This window comes from Geotrypetes seraphini, chromosome 8, assembly GCF_902459505.1.
Source record: "Geotrypetes seraphini chromosome 8, aGeoSer1.1, whole genome shotgun sequence".
Classification (NCBI taxonomy): Eukaryota; Metazoa; Chordata; class Amphibia; order Gymnophiona; family Dermophiidae; genus Geotrypetes; species Geotrypetes seraphini.
The window spans coordinates 159,570,178-159,586,965 of record NC_047091.1 but is presented as its reverse complement, the minus strand read 5'-3'; the positions used below and the strand labels follow the sequence as shown (position 1 = coordinate 159,586,965).

At 44.4% G+C, this 16,788-nt stretch overlaps 1 protein-coding gene across 7 annotated transcripts in view; it reads right to left on the bottom strand.

Annotated features, from left to right (window-relative positions):
- Window positions 1-16,788, bottom strand: part of CUX2 (cut like homeobox 2) — a 552,659-nt gene that overhangs the window by 264,782 nt on the left and 271,089 nt on the right. The gene's annotated exons all lie outside the window — the stretch shown is intronic.

Here is a 16,788-nt window from a genome sequence, read left to right as displayed (position 1 = left end):
GCCAGCGTGCTGAATGCCCTGCGCTGCTCCTGACACTCATAGAGTTCCTATGAGCGTCGAGAGCAGCGCAGAGCATTCAGTGCACCGGCCTGTGCTAAAAACCTCTATCGCGGTTTAAAAAAAAAAAAAAAAAAAAGGTGGGGGGGGGGGGGGGTTAAGCAAATTTAGATAAAGCTTCCCTGAAAACCAGAGATATTATTTTTGTGCACATATCTGCAATAATATATACAGTGGTGCCTCGCATAACGAACGCCTCGCACAACGAACGCTGCACACAACGAACTTCATGTCTTGATTCACACAACGAACTTCGTTTCACACAACGAACTTCACACAACGAACTTCGTTTCACACAACGAACTTCGTTTCACACAACAAACTTCACACAACGAACTTCGTTTCACACAACGAACTTCGTTTCACACAACGAACTTCGTTTCACACAACGAACTTCGTTTCACACAACGAACTTCGTTTCACACAACGAAGTCGCCCGAGCTGCCGATGTATTGCATCCTTCCGCGCAGGCACTGCAGGCAGTCGTTAGTCACTGCGCTTAACTGCCCTCTCTCACTGTATACAGTCGTCCTTTTAAGATAAACTCAATATTTTTTATATATCATGGCTTCTAAAAAAAGCAGGAAGGTGATTTCTGTTGAAATGAAACGGGAAATAATTAGAAGGAGTGAATGTGGGGTAAAACAGTGTGACCTCGTCAAAGAGTTTGGCCTCAGCAAGACCACCATTTTCACCATTTTGACAAATTTATCTTTTTTTATGTCATCTTAGCATATTTTATGCTGCAGAACGAATTATTTTTTTTAACATGTATTGTTATGGGAAAACGCGTTTCACATAACGAACTTTTCGCATAACAAACTTGCTCCTGGAACAAATTAAGTTCGTTGTGTGAGGCACCACTGTAGTTATGTGGTACTGTAATGATATATACTGGGGTCAATATTGCATATAGTGTGAAATGCCTAACTTACTGGCAGCTTGACCTAGGGTTACCCTGTGGCTCCAGAAAAAGGAGGATGGATTGGGACATCCAGGTTTTACTTCCATTGCTTTCAATGGAAGTGAAACCCAGATATCTCAATCCGTCCTCTCATAACCCTAGCTCATTGGTAGGCAATTCCGGTCCTCGAGAGCCGGAGCCAGGTCAGGTTTTCAATATATCCACAATAAATATGCATGAGATAGATTTGCATCTCAAGGAGGCAGTGCATGCAAATCCATCTCGTACATATTCATTGTGGATATCCTGGAAACCTGACCTGGCTCCGGCTCTCGAGGACCGGAATTGTCCACCCCTGCCCTAGCTTGACTAGCCCCATTGGGTACACAGGTGTGGCGGTGCTCCATCGCACAGACTAGCTCTGCCTCCGCTGACTAACATCACCACGGGGGTTAGATGGTCTTCACAATCAGTTCTTCGATCCTCAGCAATTTTTAAACAGTTTGTGCTGCTGGCAAACCTGAAAAACTCTTTACGGAACTTCCCTTTGAAAACGGGAACTCCTGGGCGAGAGAGGGTACACTGTACCCAGGCACTTTTTGCCTGTTGATAGGCAACTATGTGGCACTGACAGAAAAAGCACGTGATGGGAATTTCAAAATGAAATACCACCCTTCCCAATGCGCTTTTCCTCCATCTACCCCTTTTTTTTGCTGTGGGCAATTTAGCAGGTGGAGTAGATGATCTGTTTTTGGCAGCTATATCTGTGTGGGTGAATAACTGTTTACACATGTGCGATGGTTTGAAACGTGTCTTTTCATGGCGCAATCTGGCCATATAACACCCTAGGGGACAGATGTTCTTGTCTTCAAAAAGCTATGTAAAAATATTACAAGGAAAGAGGAGAAATCTAAAACTTAAAAAAATAAAGAACATTTTTAATTGAGGAGAGCAGAAAGAACAGACCAAAGGAGGAGATGGAGGATTAATTGGTTGGGTCAGCCGCATATGCCTGGAAAGCCTTCTCTATATCTTTCTGGGCTTTAGGAAAGCTAGTCCATACATGGCACTATTAGATGATGTTAACTCCATTTGGCTGATTTATTTTGCTGTCCACAGAGAACCCCTGTTACAGGTAAGTAACCTCACTTTGCCTGCATACAAAAGTTTGAAATGTGTCTTTTGATGGAGTAAACTGGCCATACATCAATCCTGTGTTCCATATTCTGTTATAAAGTCCTTAAGGACTCCTTGGCTGTAGCACTATATGCTTCTTATGGGGAACAGTGGCATAGTAAGCAGGGGGAGGAGGGATCATCCCAGGCGCTTTCTTGGTGGAGGGCATCGGCATCTCTCTGCCCACATGTCACGCTTGCACCTCCCTTCCCCACCCCATACCTCTTTAAAATCTTCGCCAGTGCAATCAACTTCTCTAACTGCTGCTCGCACTAGCCTGGCTCCCTCTGAAATGACTTCCGGGTCACAAGGCCAGGTAGCAACATTGGAGGGAAAGCCAGCGCGAGCAGGCCGGAGAAGCTACTCGCGCTGGCGAAGCTTTAAAGAGGTACGGGGGTGGAAAGGGAGTGGATGAGTGTGGCGCGGGGGGGGGGGGGGATGGTGCAGAATGAGCAAGGGGCAGAAAGGAGGGCGCAGGGTGGTGCCACAGCCCCTGGCACCTCCTGCCCTCTCTAAGCCAGTGAAGGGGAATAGAATAAATTTATCATGGTAAACGTGCACTACTTATTTTAAGAGTCAAGCAGTATTATTTTTGCCCTGTGCTCTCATCTTTCAGTAAAAACCAATCTGTGATTTAGCTTTGCTGAAGCGGAGAGGCATTTTCAATATGACGTCCAATTCCAAGTTTGGACAAAAATCCAGCAGCGAACATGACTATTTTCAAAACAGAAAAATGTCTAAGACACGGGGGAAGCCTCTGCAAATCTATCTTGTGGATATCCTGAAAACCTGACGGCTCTCAAGGACTGGAATTGCCTACCCCTGGTCTAGACCCAACTGTACACCACACCAGAAGCCCTTATGCCTGCAGGCGCCACCTAAATGTATGTATGCACAGTGGCATTTGGGTAGGGTTACCAGACGTCTGGATTTACCCGGACATGTACTCTTTTCAGAGGACATGCTGGGTCTCTGGACAGCTTTTCAAAACCCGGCACATTGTCCGGGTTTTGAAAAACTTTCAGCTCTGGATTGCATCGGGACGGCATCTGCGCATGCAATGCAGTGATATCACATGCGTGCTCGCATGTGCGGGATGTCATCGCATAACACTTGTACATGCGCAGAGGCCCTCCTGACACAGCTCCGAGGACGAGAACAGGTTGAGGGGGTGGGACTGGGGCAGAACAGGGTGTGACTTGGGTGAAATGGGGCGGAGCCTGGGGCAGGGCCATGGGTCCGGATTTTACAGGTAACCCTACATTTGGGTGGGTTTTGGAAGTCTCACATATTCCACCACAAGTGTAGTAGTTAGCGTGGGATATGGGCCCAAGTCTCCATCTCTATGGTTCCCTATAGTGCCCACAAAGCTACTCTAGGAACCACTTTGCTTCTCTACTAGGACTGGCCATTACATATGAAGCTATCATACAGGAACGAGGGGGGCAGTGACCTTTGGGGGATGGAGGGGTCATGCCTTCATCCCTCCAGTGGTCATCTGATCAGTTTGGGTACCTTTTTGATACTTAACATAGTAACATAGCAAATGACAGCAGATAAAGACTTGTATGGTCCATCCAGTCTGCCCAACAAGATAAAACTCATAGAATAAGGTATGATGGGATACTACATATGCATATTTGATTTTGATTTGTCCTTGCCATTTGCAGGGCACAGACCGTACATTAAAGAAATATTTTGACACCTGGCGAGAGAGATCCAAGATGGCCACGGAGTAAGTCACCCATGAAAGTTGCTCCTGCTTGGTTTGGCGATTTTTCTCTTATTTAAGAAGTTCTTACCTTAACTATGCCCAAGCGTAGGGGCAAACAGAGAGGCGTTCTTCTAGCCTCATCTGGTATTTCAACGGTGAGACAGGTGGCAATCACAGCATATGCCACACCGGCTGGATCGGGTGTATCCGCTGACCGAGGGGGGCAGACCTCGGTCTTGGAGAGCGAAATTTCGCTTAGCCCTGTGGGTCCTGGAGCTCCTCCGCGGCCCGGGAGGATGTCGGGGACGCCGTCGGCAGCGCAGGAGGTGCCGGAGACGAGTTCTCCGTTGACGCTGCTGAAATTACCCCTGACCCCGGAAGTTATTCATGGCTTGCCGACTCCTTTGCAGTCGACAATGGAGAACGGAGGAGCAGTTGTTGGTGAGGATGCAGGGACAGAGGAGCAGCGAGCTAATGGGGTATTCCCCGGAACATCTTTGCCCCCCCCTCCTCTGGTAAAACCTGAAGTCATCGATATGGAAGCGATTTGGAGTGGACTTGAGTCAATACATAAGGTATGCTCTCAACTTTTTTCTTCAACACAGAATACTAATTTACAAGTTAAAACTTTGGAAGAGAAACTCCAAAAGCAGTCCAATAGAACGGACAACTTGGAAAAATCTGTGTCAGAAATAAAGGCTTCTATGAATTTACATTTAAAGGAAAAGTCTTTGCTGGTTAGAAAAATGGAAAATTTGGAAAATGCAAATAGAAATTTAAATCTTAGATTGTTGAACTTTCCGGTATCTAAACTTCAAACTTCAAGAGATTTATTCAACTCCTTTTTACAATCAGTGTTGAAATTTCCTGAAAATAATATGCCACCGCTTCAAAAGATATACTATTTGAATATTCCCAAAGAAGAGAAAGGCAAAGGGATGGTATCAGGAGACTTGGATCTCACTGGTATGCTGGAAACATCAATTCAAGAAGGAATAACTGTTAGAGCAACTTTACTGGTAACCTTTGTTTTTCTCCAAGATAAAGAGGCAGTTCTCCGTTTATTCTATAGGACTGAGAATGCGGAATTTCACGGCTCCAAAGTTTCAATATTTCCTGATGTATCCAAATTGACGCAAGCCAGACGGAAGAAATTCCTGGCATATCGACAGTTAACTTTAAATATGGGAGCAACTTTTCAGTTACGTTTTCCCTGCAAATGCTGTCTTACCTATCAGAATGTTAGATATATATTTTATGATCCGGACCAGTTAAATTTCTTTTTAGAGGGTAAGACGGAATTTAGAGCTCCAGATCCTTCAACATAGTCCTCTATCCAGGCAGATGGTTAATCCAACCGTACTCTGTAATCTGTAACTCGTATGAGTTTTTTTCTTTTTTCTTTTAGACCCAACTTCCCTTGGAAGTGATGGACTCTCTCTCTTCAATATGTGGACTCTGATTGGTCATATATGTGGAATTATTATACATAATTTAATATAATCATTTTCTTTTTTCAATTGTTAATTTCTTTAGATTGTTGTTAAACAATTTGTGAAAAATTATAAATAAATAATTAAAAAAAAAAAAAAAAAAAAAAGAAATATTTTGACGTCATTTTTATGATCAACACCCAAAACGCTATAAGAAACATTCAATCTCGTTATGGAAACAAAAATCATGTTGTCCAGTGTTATGAACAATGTGGAATGATCCAATAAGAAACAATTGTTTAATCTTTCAGCAGAAGACACAGCGGACCCAAATTTCCACAGGAGAAAAGGGGCAATCCAAACAAGGAAGACTGTGGCAATCCAATATTCTTGACGCTGCTTTTATTCAGCAAATCCTTTAAAATAGAAAGTCCACATTTGTCATAGAAGGACCCAACACGGGCTGTGTTTCAGTAAAACACGCCTTCTTCAGGGATCCGAGATCTGTACGCTGGAGGCACAAAGTAGTTGGGGGGAAACCCCCCCCCCAAAAAAAAAAAAAACCCAAACTACTTTGTGCCTCCAGTGTACAGATTTCGTGCCTCTTTGGCGATTTCAATTTTGGCTGATCAAGTTATTCATGTTACGCCACTTTTGCAAAGGTTGTGTAATTAATATCTCGGATCCCTGAGAAAGACATGCTTTTGCCGAAACATGGCCTGTATTGGCTCAAGTTTCAAGTTTAATTAATTTTAATACACCAACCATCGACGTGCACTTGGCCAGTTTACAATGCCAAAAACGAAAGGTTAAAATAAATTTTTGTAGGGGGGGGAAATGTGAACATTAAATAGACAAATTACAAATACGAACATGAGCTTGAGGGTAAAGGGGGAGGGTAAAGTTAATAATTACATCATTAAAAACAAATTAATTAAAGGGAAGGGGGGAGGATAAAACACCAGGAATGGGGATCGCTTCATGTTTATTATGACAAATGTGGACGTGCGCGGTGATTGCACGGTCTGTATTTTCAACATCGCTGGCACCAGCTCTGTGGCTTAATTTAGAGCACCTTTTACAAAGCTGCAGTAGCAATTCCCCCGCCGCAAATGCCCATTCAGTTCCTATGGGCATTTGACGCGGGAGAATCACTACAGCAGCCTCATAAAAGGGCCTTTAGTATGATCACTACATCTGCTGAAAATGTGTCCCCTTATTACTAATTTCTTTCTTATAACCCACCTCCTGTTTCTGTACTACCGGTATGTGCACCAGGTTTCAGTTACGACACTAAAGAAAAAAGGTGTGTGGGGGGGGATCGATATAACCTCCACCGAGCTGGAGGTGCAACACGACCACCTTTATAGACAGACGGGGATTGGCCACGCTGGTCTTTATCTGCCCATCATTTACTATATTAATGTTGATGCAGGAAATAATTATTATTCTCTGCTAGTTTACAAATTCTCATTACTCTTATTTCTGGTCCAAAATAAAGTTTGGCGTCTTATCGTTTTCTTCTTACCCCTATTAACTTCCAAGATCACATCCCTCTACAACAGTGGTTCTTAACCTGGGTTCGACCGAATCCCAGGGGTTCGGTGAGTCAGTCTCGCGGGTTCGGTGGAGGTCAAAACACACCTCCGACTCATATAGCGCTTCGGTCACGTTCAATCATCTATCAGTTATTCAGTGATTTTGATCAAGACCGATCGTGTACTCGGTTTCTTGATCTATCCATCTGTAACTAACGCCTTATATACATCAATCAATTCCTGATCAAAATTTGTGATTTAACTGATAGATGATTGAACGTGACCGAAGCGCTTATGATTCGTGATGATATGCCCCGCTTGTCCATAATTGGCTGCAGGTGTTCACGCAACATCGCTTGGCCTATCTGTGCTGCAGGGGATTTGATGCACACAGTAGTCGAATTGTAACTGTTGTGATGGTACGTCGTGTGATACCTATCTTAATATTTTAATCCCTTACTAACTATGTCGAACAAAATACGAAAGTGGTCGGACGAATATGTACAATATGGATTCACATGTATAACGGAACGAGATGGGAGTCAGCGTCCTAATTGCATGACCTATGTTTTGAATTTGTAAAAATCATATTTTATTTTTCCAATAAAGAAGGGTTCGGTGAACACGCATATGAAACTGGTGGGGTTCAGTACGTCCAACAAGGTTAAGAACCACTGCTCTACAAAATGAGCAAGGATGCAGCATGCATGGGTGATGCATCACTTCCTGTAAACATATAACTAACCGGTTCAGACTGCAGCGTTGGGATAATATTCTAAAATTGACTTGGCTCCGTTGAGCTCTAGCTGAGAGTGGGCTCCTTTTTGACTGTGCCTGTTCCAGGGTAAAATAGTTGCCTAAGGGGAAAACATTAGGGATTATTTGCTAAAGTGAACACAGACTCAAATGTGGCTTCTCAGCCGTGCCTGCCACAATTACCACAACGTGGATATGCAAGAGAAAGTGCACTGCAGGCCACCTGTCAGCCTTGAAGTGCTCGGTCTAATAAAAGGAGTTTCTTTGTGCAAGCACTTACAACACTGGAAAATCTTACCCATCCTCTCAACTCAAACCGATTTAAATGGTCAGGAGCGAGGAGGAAGTGACGTCAGCTTCCTGAATGGGTGCCTGATTTGGGGCTCCAGCCTTCTCTTCCAGGTAATTGCTTCCATCTCACTTCATCTGCTTTCTGGATGCCTTTTTGTTTCTTGAACTGTGTTTGCTAGCTCTCCCTAATGGCTCAAAAAAATCTAGATTGGATATTAAGGAGTTCTTGCAGCAGTTTGGTTGAACTAACGCAGAAGATGCCATGTGACAGGCCTCTCAGCCTATCTCTCCTGTGCAGACCTTAGTGACCAAGACATGCAGCGGTTTGGAGGACGAGAGTGAATCTGAGCCAGTAAATCTCAGAAGCCCTTGGCCGAGATACTTTCAGGACCCCTGCATGGCATTGAAAGAAATGAGAAGAGAACTTGCTACCCATATAAACAAATTGCACTGTGACTTCTAGAACTTTGGAGTACGGTTTGAGGATACGGAGGTGCAGTTTGAAGAACAAGGTGAGTGGGTTATAGAGCTGCAATTTAAATGCACCATCCTGGAGGACTTACACTACAAGTTTGATGATGTTGAAAACAGAGGCCGTCGGAACAACTTACGTTTCTGGAGGATCCCCGAGAACAACAGGAGAATGCGAAAGCCGCCAGATTTTAAACCTCGCAGCGTCTCTACAGTTACATGAAGTTTCGGATGACCGTCCTCGAGACATTACTGTCGGCTTTACTAAGTGTACTGATGAGAGCAAATCTTACAAAAAAAGCTTGTGAACTCACTTTGTTACATTTTCAGGATGCTCCAGTTACTATTTATCAAGACCTGGCTGCCTTTACTGTGGCCGAGCAGAGGGAATTTAAACCAGTTCTGGAGATTCTACTTAAGCAGCAGATTAAATACTGCTGGTCCTTTTCTCAGGCCTAAGGCTCCCTGATGCAGGGCTCCCTTTGCAGGACCAGAAAGCCTCAGGATGTGGGTGAGAGTGTGGCGCAGGGGTTAAAGCTTCCGGCCTCAGCACCCTGAGGTTGTGGGGTTCAAACCCATGCTGCACCGTATGACCCTGGGCAAGTCACTTAATCCCCCCATTGCCCCAGGTGCATTAGATAGATTGTGAGCCCACCGGGACAGACAGGGAAAAATGCTTGGGTACCTGAATAAACGCATGTAAACTGTTCTGAGCTCCCTTGGGAGAGCAGTATAGAAAATTAAATAATTAAGTGCCTGGAAAGCCTTAACCCTTTCAGGACCATAAGGATCGTAGGCCAATTTTTGTGGTTTTGACGACATTTTTATGGTAAAAAGGGCTTGCAGATGCCAAAAAATTGATTTTTTTTGTGAAATATCATTATTTTTATTTAAAAAAATCACACTTCTGGCTTATGGACAGTGTGGCAAGTGAATCTTCTCGTCAATCTGGCAACGACGCTAATGAATGAATGTCGGAACCAGTTTGTTTACATAAAGGCAGTATCATATGGAATCCGTACATATCAAATTTAGAACTGTAGACTATCCCAATCAAAATTTATAGGATTTTAAAGTTATGGGACAAATATGTCCCTTGGTCCTGAAAGGGTTAAGAATGGCTGCTGAACCTGCCTTTAGAAATAAATCTGTGTTGACATCCTCTGCACTGCAATCTAAGCATGGCCAGACTTGAGCATAGATTTTGAGATTCTCTTTTATACTAGGGTTACAGGTTCATAGACAAAATCGCGCGAGACAACGGCGCGCAGACAACTGAGCGCAAGGTTGACGGTGCGCCGAAGAAAAGCACTATTTTAAAGGGTTCCGACGGGGGGTGTTGGTGGGGAACCCCCCTATTTTACTTAACAGACATCGCGCTGGCGTTGTGGGGGATTGTAACCCCCCTCATACTTGAAACCGAACTTTTTGCCTGTTTTTTAGGGAAAAAGTTCAGTTTTAAGTATAATGGGGGGGTTACAACCCCCCCAAGCCGCCCACAACGGCAGCGCAATGTCTGTTAAGTAAAATGGGGGGGGTTCCCCCCCCACACACACCCCGTCGGAGCCCTTTAAAATAGTGCTTTTCTTCGGCGCGCCGTCAACCTTGAGCTCGGTTGTCGGCGCATCGTTGTCTCGCGCGATTTAGTCCCGTCACCGGGTTACCAGACATCCGGATTTCCCCGGTCATGTCCTTTTTGAGAACATGTCCGGGGGTTCGGACGCCTTTTCAAAACACAGCACTTTATCCGGGTTTTGAAAAGCTTCCAGCTAGCAGCGACGTCGGGACGGCATTTGCGCACGCAACTCAGTGATGTCACGTGCGTACGCGGATGGATGCGATGTCATCGCATCACACCAGCACATGCATAGATGCCATCCCGGCAAGCGGACAGATTGAGGGGGCGGGGCGGGGGGGTGGGACTTTGGGGCTATGGGTCCGGATTTTCATTCCGGAAAATCTGGTAACCCTAATTCTATACACCATCAACTTTGGGGACTTTCCCAAATTGTTGTCTCTCAGTAGATTTGTTGCTGAGCCTGAAAACTGGTGTGGCGGTTCAGGACTTTCTTGTTCCTGCTCTCTCTTTTTATCCAAGCTTTTCTAACCAGGGAAGGGATATCTTCTTTGGTATTAAATATTTTGACGTTACAGAGCCTTGCTTGTGAGTTGGGTTGTATGTTATATCTTTTCAATTTGAGAGAGAGGTTGCAGTTCCTTCCTTCGGGTATATTCCCTTTGGTGCCTGTCATTTCAGCCCTACGGGAAGTTATGTTGAGGGTTCTGGGTGGGTATTTACAGGTTTGAAGGGGGTATTTGCCTTTTTGTTTGGGTAGAGTTACCGTTTTTGTGAAGTCAAAAAGAGAGGACACGTGGCCCTACCCAAGCCTGCCTCAGACCCACCCCTGGCCCCGCCACCAACTCCACCCCTCTCCAAGGTGTCTGCTGGCTGCATGCAGTCAAGGCCCAAGCAACTTATAATTGCGCCCTGTGCAACTTTCCCACCTGCCCCCCTCCCCAATCCTTTCCTTTGCTGCCCCCACTCTCTCTCCTATGAGATGCCAGACTTTCAGTTGTGAGTTTTGTATTTTATTCAAAATTAAAAATACAATTCTTTTTTTTCCCTTTGTCGTCTAGCCATCTAATTTTTCTAATTATGTTAATCCAAATCTCTTCCTTCTGCTTTCCTCTGTCTTCTCAACTCTCATGCCAGGTTGTGTGTCCATTTGACATTTGTCTCTTGTCTTCTTCTTCTATTTTATTTACTAGCTGATTACCCGGCGTTGCCTGGATATTTATTTATCCCAATTATCTGTTATTTTTGATCATTTTTACATGTCACCCCATTCCCTCTCCCACAGTATTTCCCCCCAGATAGTAAGTGATATGTATACCAAGTTTGGTTGAAATCTGTCCATGCATTTTAGAGTTATGCTGGAACATACACACACACACAGATACATCAGATTTTATATATATATCTAGATTTTAGTATTTATACACTGTTTATATCCTAAGTGGTTTCCATTCAGGTACTCAAGTATTTCTCCCTATCTGTCCCAGTGGGCTTACAATCTGACTAACGTACCTCCACTACTACACCCATCTCTAACATTGTTTTTTTCCCCTCCCAGCATTCTTCAATTTATTTTTATCCCTCTCAAACTATATATTCTTCAATGTCTGTCCACCTACAGCTTTCTATCTCTTTTATTTTCTCACATCACACCTTTCATTCCCTTTCTCCTATTCTCCAGGCTTTCACTATTGCTGTCCTTAGTCCCTTCCATTCATCATGTCCTTCTGTCTCTCTTCCCACTTCCATCCACTGTGTCACCTCTCTCTCTCTGGTCTCTCCTCACTTTCATCCAGCATTTCACCTCTGTTCCCCACCCTTCCATCCAGCATCTCTCTAGGTCAGGTCAAAGTCCCTCCTCGAAGACCGCAATCCAGTCGGGTTTTCAGGATTTTCACAATGAATATGCATGAGATCTATTAGCATACAAGGAAAGCAGTGCATGCAAATAGATCTTATGCATATTCATTGGGGAAATCCAGAAAACCCGACTGGATTGCGGCCCTCGAGGAGAGACTTTGACACCCTTGCTCTAGGTCTTTTCCATCCAGCATGTCCCTTGTCCTTATCCTTCCATTTAGCGTGCCCCCGCTCCATCTGTCCATCCAGCATCTTCTCTCTGCCCCTTTTCCGCACTTTCTGTTTAGCAAACGGTGTGGCATTGCTGTGTTTGCCATGAGGAAATAAATGTGCAGAATACATTATTTTTAAAAACAGCCTTTTGCTCCTATGCTTGGCCCTTTCTTTTAAAAAGAACTTTGGCTACAAAGTTGGCAGTGAACACTGTTCTTTCCATTAAAGAGAGATTCCGCAAAACATTTCTTGACCTATTGTCATCTATTTGGTTTTCAGTACAGTGATACATAGTAAATTAGTAGATGATGGCAGATAAAGACCCGAATGGTCCATCCAGTCTGCCCAACCTGATTCAATTTAAATTTTTTTCTTCTTAGCTATTTCTGGGCAAGAATCCAAAGCTCTACCCGGTACTGTGCTTGGGTTCCAACTGCCGAAATCTCTGTCAAAATGTACTCCAGCCCATCTACTCCCTTCCAGCCATTGAAGCCCTCTCCAGCCCATCCTCCCCCCAAACGGTCATATACAGACACAGACCGTGCAAGTTTGCCCAGTACTGGCCTTAGTTCAATATTTAATATTATTTTCTGATTCTAGATCCTCTTTGTTCATCCCACGCTTCTTTGAACTCCCCAGTACTTTGAACGTCCCAGTACTCGAACAACTTGGAATTCGAATGAAAAATTCAAGCAAATTTTGCCCCGGAATCCGAACTCTGCTTTGGGATCCGAACGCCCTGCACGTTGTTCTTGTGTGTTTGTGCCCCGGAATCTGAACGCCCTGCACGTTGTTTGTGTGTGTTTGTGTGTACGTTTCCCCATTGCTCGGGCCACCCATATGTCGTTCAGTTCATTGTCGGAAGTTGTAGTGAATGCATCTTGTGTGGTTTTCGCCTTTGTGTAGTATAGTGAGGAAAATACTGTATTATTAATATTTTACCTTAAAAACTAGGGAATTTACTGTTAAAATTTGAGTTCATGGGACCCAGGAAAGGATTAATCCAGTTTCTATTATTTTAAGTGGGAAAAATTGTCTTGGAACTCGAACGGGGTTATGGAATGGATTAAGTTCAGATTCCAAGGTATCACTGTATTTTGAACCTGTTGTTTCTTTAGTTCAAACCAACCAGCTGTTTTACATTATTAAACACAGATTTACACAGATATAAGCAGAGAAGTTACCAACAGTTTTAACCATCGGGCACCACAAATGCTTTGCATTCCCAACATGTTTTTGGTGTTTTCTTTTCCTCGTCATCTATGAAATCAGTTCTTCAGTGCTAAATTCAGGCTCTTAAGATGATCTTATTTGCAGAGTGAAAGAAAACAGAAAATAAAGAAACCATTCCAGCTTGCCACTCAAAAACCACAAACCACATACCATCTTGCTTACAAAATTCCCTTATATGGCACTGCCAATGTGAAGATAATGGTGTTGAGGCAGGAGCAGGTGGGCATGGCTCCTGCCTCATTCAAAGTATGGATATGGAGGGAGCCTGGGGTCAACAGATAAAAATGACGTCAGGTTCAGTGGTCTCAAACTCGCGGCCTGCCAGGTACTATTTTGAGGCCCTCGGTATGTTTATCATAATCACAAAAGTAAAATAAAGCAGTTTCTTGATCAAATGTCTCTTTAGCCACAATATTATTATTAAGACTTAGCCAAAAGGAAAGATTTATAAAAAGAATTTTACCGCATGCAAAATTTTCACTTCTTTAATAAGACATTAACTGAAAGTGGTGAGGGGGGTCCAGGGCCATGCTCTAGACACCAGGGCAATTTTAAATTTAGGAAGGATGGAGGAGGCTGGTCCTATTTGTGTGTGGGAGGGTGGGCGGGGCCAGTGCTGCCCAACCACGGCTCAGGAACTGACAGCAAAGGTGATATTTTGCAATGAGCTACCAATTACTGTTGTAATTTTAACATAACATAAGAACATAAGCAATGCCTCTGCTGGGTCAGACCTGAGGTCCATCGTGCCCAGCAGTCCGCTCACGCGGCGGCCCAACAGGTCCAGGACCTGTGCAGTAATCCTCTATCTATACCCCTCTATCCCCTTTTCCAGCAGGAAATTGTCCAATCCTTTCTTGAACCCCAGTACCGTACTCTGCCCTATTACGCTCTCTGGAAGCGCATTCCAGGTGTCCACCACACGTTGAGTAAAGAAGAACTTCCTAGCATTCGTTTTGAATCTGTCCCCTTTCAACTTTTCCGAATTCCCTCTTGTTCTTTTATTATTCGAAAGTTTGAAGAATCTGTCCCTCTACTCTCTCTATGTCCTTCATGATCTAATTGCTTAAAACATGCTGAATGGTAGGTTTGGAGAGCTAATTTCATGGTAGTGAGGCTTTCTGGATCAGCCTCAGACATTGGCGACACCAACAACAGAACGTTGGATCAACGCCACCACCCGTTTGCAATCATCTCTACGTATATCAGCTATGTAATGTACCAGTTACAATCCAAGTTTATTTAACATTTGATATACCGCAATGGAGGTTTACATATAAAACTAAAAATAATATAAAAGTACAGACAATAAAATAAAAGCTGATTATAAGCTCCAAATTTCAGGCTGATCTCTGTTAGGCTCCGTATACCATTTTATGGTGACGCGTCAAAAGCGCGGCAAACAAAGCCACTGGTTCAGCCTATTTAAAGCCTTGTCTTTTACGCTCTGAGGGGGAATGAAATGGGGGATTCCCCTACACTTAGAAGTCCTTGCGCTCCCGTTGCAGTGTACTGGGGGCTTCCTCCTAACGGGAGCGCGAGGACTTCTAACTATAGTCGGGGATCCCCCCCCCTCGGACAGCATAAAAACAAAGGCTTTAAATAGGCTGAACCGGCAGACACATATGTCCTGCGTGTTTTTGTCGGCGTGGCTTTGTCCGCTGCGCTTTTGACGGTGTTTTACAGATTGTCAACCAAATGCATCTTAGGGAAGAGCCATGTTCTAAGTTTCTTCCTAAACAAGGCATGGATTCGTCCCGCCCCCGTAGCTCTTGAGGAAGTGAATTCCACACGGATGGTGCAAGGCCTCAAAGCGACACCCCTGGTCACCTGGAAGTTAACCTTCTCCCCCCCCCAAATTGGGACTGTGTGCTCAGAAATCGGAAAAATATGAAACCAAGAGTGGCTCAAACCGTCTCTAAAGACCTACAGCCATCCGGTAGCCCTACACGAGTGTCTGACAAGATTGAAATGTAGCCGTTCTCACTCTATAATGCCATCTTGACCTGCCTCTGAATTCCAGGTCAGGCCATTAAACTGCACCACACCGTTAAGGGCTTCAAAAGCAGATTCGAAAGTAGATTATGATAGCATTACATTACACGTGTGAGGCTCTGCTGAATCAGCTTGGCATTATTTCATCGTCTATTAAGATTCATATGCCACGCTGCTTCACAGTGCAGAAGAGCCAATATCTATTTATACCAATGTGATGTTTCATTAGGCATTTAACCAAAACACGAAAGTGGATTCTTTCTGTGCACTTGAACCACCGGGGAAGCGTTCATATCCGTGCAGAGATGCCACATTATAGCTGCAGAGGCTTGAAAACGGTAGAACTTACTAACCCTGTACCAGGCACTAATTCATTTCTCTCACAAGGAAATTTTGGATAATGGAAAATGGTTATTCTATTTTCTGACTATTCCTTTTCCACTAATAATACAAATATCATCAGCTGCAGCCTAACCTTTGCAAGTGGGAGGCCCTCCACCTTTATACAGGTGTCAACTGTAGAGAGCTGAGAATCAATACACTTGGCAGCGGGAAAGTGTGGGGGTGCAGGGGGGTGTTATTTGAGGCGGAAGAGAATAGGCATCTCTCCCACTGCTTTGGGGTGGGGGTGGGGGTTGTCGCTTAGTTTTAAGAAAGGTTTGGACAAGTTCCTGGAGGAAAAGCCCATAGTCTGTTATTGAGAAAGACACGGGGGAAGCCACTGCTTGCCCTGTATCGGTAGCATGGAATATTGCTACACCTTGGGTTTTGGCCAGGTACTAGTGAGCTGGATTGGCCACCGTGAGAACGGGCTACTGGGCTTGATGGACCATTGGTCTGACCCAGTAAGGTTATTCGTATGTTCTTATGGGTGTTATTTGAGGCGGGAAAGAATGGGCATCTCTCCCGCTGCTTGGCGGTGGGAGAGAGAGAGAATCTCTCCCGCTGCGGGGGAGGGGATGTTTGCATCAGAAGAGAATGGGCATCTCTCCCACTGCTTGGGGGGGGGTGGGGGTTATCGCTTGGCAGCATGAGGGAGTGGGTATCTCTCCCATTACTGGCGAGGGGTTGCTTGGCAGCGGGAGAGAGTGGGCATCTCTCCCACTGCCAGGGGTGTGTGTTGGTTGGCAGTGGGACAGAGTAGACCTCTCTCCCGCTGTTTTTCTGTTTTTGTATTTTTCTTTTTGCGTTTATTCTGCGCATGTGCCCATCGCTATCACCAGTGATGGGCAAATGCAAATTTAGCGAGTCTTCGCTTCTCTCCGCCAACTTCATTTGCAGAAGCATTTTTTGGAGAGTGACTCGCTTTTTTAAAATCGCTACCAGAACAGCTGCGATGGCAGTCCATCATTTTTTAAACATGTTTTTTTTTGAGAATCTAGGCCTCACTTCTCAGGGGAAGATTCTCAAAACCTAAAACTGCCTTTAATGTGGTTGCTAAACCTGCTCCAGCCAGTTTAGCAGGGTGGTATTTTACCGGCCGATTATCAGAATGCCCCATCATGGTCTTTTCCAAGCTCAGACTCTGCATTGCAAATGTAATACAACAGGGTTATTAATATTAAAATAAG